Source organism: Diaphorina citri, unplaced genomic scaffold (assembly GCF_000475195.1).
Source record: "Diaphorina citri unplaced genomic scaffold, Diaci psyllid genome assembly version 1.1 scaffold9, whole genome shotgun sequence".
In the NCBI taxonomy this organism is placed as follows: domain Eukaryota; kingdom Metazoa; phylum Arthropoda; class Insecta; order Hemiptera; family Psyllidae; genus Diaphorina; species Diaphorina citri.
The window spans coordinates 674,206-677,017 of record NW_007377448.1 but is presented as its reverse complement, the minus strand read 5'-3'; the positions used below and the strand labels follow the sequence as shown (position 1 = coordinate 677,017).

Genomic DNA, 2,812 nt, shown 5'->3' with positions numbered 1-2,812 from the left:
AACCAAAGAGGAAATAGAGTATGTTCTCTCCAAGTGAGAAACAGATTTGACTTGGAAAACCTAAAATTTGTTGAAAACATTAAATTTATGTTTCTATTCATTAGAAGGGGCACCTTTTACACTTCTTGTTTATAAAAATACATAGGAAGGTAGGTAAAAGCAGTTCACCATAGGAAGGTAGGTAAACCACCTAAGTGGTTTGTGAAACTATACATTTTTGTTTACATCTTAGTCCTCTATTTTTGCTTAAATAAATGAAAGTATATCACTAACTTTGTTGGATCATTATTTTATGCCATAAATACATAGATAGGTAATCTCAATGGACTTTCAGGATTAGTTACATAATACAAAATCTTGGTGAAAATAATTAAGAGTTTCCACAGTAAGGAACACCAAGGATAATAGAGACCAATAAAGAAAAGTCAACAGCACAACAGGACAGAACAATCAAAGAGTTGATGATAAAAAAAAAGAGTAAATAGGTACTTGGGCACAATATATTCAGTAATACCTGGGTAATGAAAAAGAAGTTTGATGAGTAAACAAATGAACAATATTCTTATTTTAATAAACAATACATTATGTAATAAAATATACAAAAAACATGTTGTGCACCTTTATTATTATGTCACCTAATACAATAAAACCATGTGTAAAACAAGACCTCATGGTTAAGAGCAGTGTGCCATTAGGCTGAACCCATGAAATAATAATATGTGTAGGTAAGACATAATATGCTATGTTGTAAGTAGGGCTAAATTTGATTCATTAAAATTATTGTACTGACTCAAGACAGATCTCTGAAGTTATAGGTATGACACTTTTTCAGGATGCTTACTTTCTGAAAGGTATTATTCAATAAATAAACAACCAATGGTAATTCACTTGAAATTACCTTTTCAAGTCACCCAGATCTTCAATGAAATCTTCATCAATCTCAGGCCACTTTTCTGGAATCACATCAAACAAGTCATCTTTCACATCACCCTGGATGACAATTTCATCGTCACCCGTTACAGAGGAACCACAAGCAAACCGTGTGCCAAAAAATTTAGATGCCACTTTCAAGTCAATATCAAATGAGCTCTAAGACCTGTGACTACAGTGAACTGATCACTTTTTCCGTCTAGAGGTGCTCGAGAACACACCATAGACTTGTGATTCGGTAACCTCTTCTTCTGTCTTCACATGGCACCTACGCAGTTGTTAGAATGATAATCTGATGTAAATCGAGATTGATGGCGAAGTTATCGTCTTTCTACTGGGCTAAGAATAAAGTCCTGATTCAATTAGCAAAGAGACCATTTCTCAACAAATACCTAATTCAGGGTACTCTTTCTGCCAGATCTTTGATTAGTTACCTATAGGATCACTACTCAAGGGGAACTGCGCCTCAGTATAAGATGTCTTCTGGACAGTCTTTTTAGAAGGTGGAGTGGTCCCCATAAGTGATGCTAATTTCTATCATAAAAGATCTAAGACAGGTCGGTATAAGCGCATCAGGCGTTATTAAAGACCGCGCGGGCATGGCCCTGGTTATTACCAATCGTCTGGATGCTGATTTCTCACCTTGTTTTTCAACAGATGGCTGACGCTCATATCCTGAGAAACCGATGACCCCCTGAGAACTATTTCTCGAAAATCGCCAACCGGTTTGGCACATCCTCCATGACTGGATCTATCGAAGAAGTCCGGCCTTATTGGCTGCAAAAAATCAAACAAAAGGGCATATTAAAATACAGTAAGGGTCTGATTAAATATAACAGAGAGACGGGATTAAATATAGGAAGGGACCGATTAAAATATAGGAAGGAACGGATTAAAATATAGGAAGGAACGGAATTAAAATATAGAGGGACGATTAAAATTAAAATATAGGAAGGGACGATTAAAAGATATTAGAAGGACGGATTACAATATCTAATGGTGAACCAACAAAGTAGCAATGACTACAATTTGCAGTCAATGGCATTTCACTTATCTGAATGAGAAGATTTTTCAAGCCAAAGGCTAGAATAACCACTTGTTTAGCATCTTCTACTTTAGTTGCATAAAATTAAATTTAATCTATTGCCTGGGCCTAGGTAGTGGAATAGGAAGAAAAGAAAAATCCATACAAAAGACAGTCCCTCATTTTAATTTGTACTCGTATAGTATGTAATAACCGTCAGATATAAGCGTGTGAATATTTCTCTAGGCTGGTGTCTATGGTCAATACTACTCCGTAACTACGAAGAAAACTATTTTGTCGGCTTTCCGAGATATCGCTGTGAAAAATGGAGAAAAAAAAATTTGTTGCAATAAATATCGACGTTAACACAATACTTGACAATCACTTGACGGACCAAATTGGGGGATAGTCAGATAAGAACGTTTTCAACGTTGAAATCAAAAAAATGGGTTAAGATAAGACTATCTATGCTAATATACTATCTGCAGGAAACCATCTTGTAGAAATCAACTAACCCAGACATCTGATTCACACAAAAACCTGTGAATTACATATGGATTCAAATAAGACAAAGCATATGAACGTACATAAATAGATTTTGTGTACATTGACACCTCAGATCTCAAATTGAAGAATGGGTTTTCGACGTGACGACCGCAAGGGCTGATATTGTGAATGTTTGAAGACTGATTTTTGAATGACATGTTTAAAGAAGTCAATTAGCAGTGTCAAATTCTCGAAAGACATACAAATAATTATTCTTTATAGGGGACAATATTCAATGCCTTGACTGGAATTCGTAACTTGCAACATCCGGATCAACAGACAAGCGTAGATCACTGAGCTAACAAGGCCAGT

The 2,812-nt window shown here is 35.6% G+C and overlaps 1 pseudogene; it reads right to left on the bottom strand.

The window, feature by feature from the left end:
• Positions 1-538: 538 nt before the first annotated feature.
• The window catches only part of LOC103505500, a 4,344-nt pseudogene continuing 2,070 nt past the window's right edge, over positions 539-2,812 (bottom strand).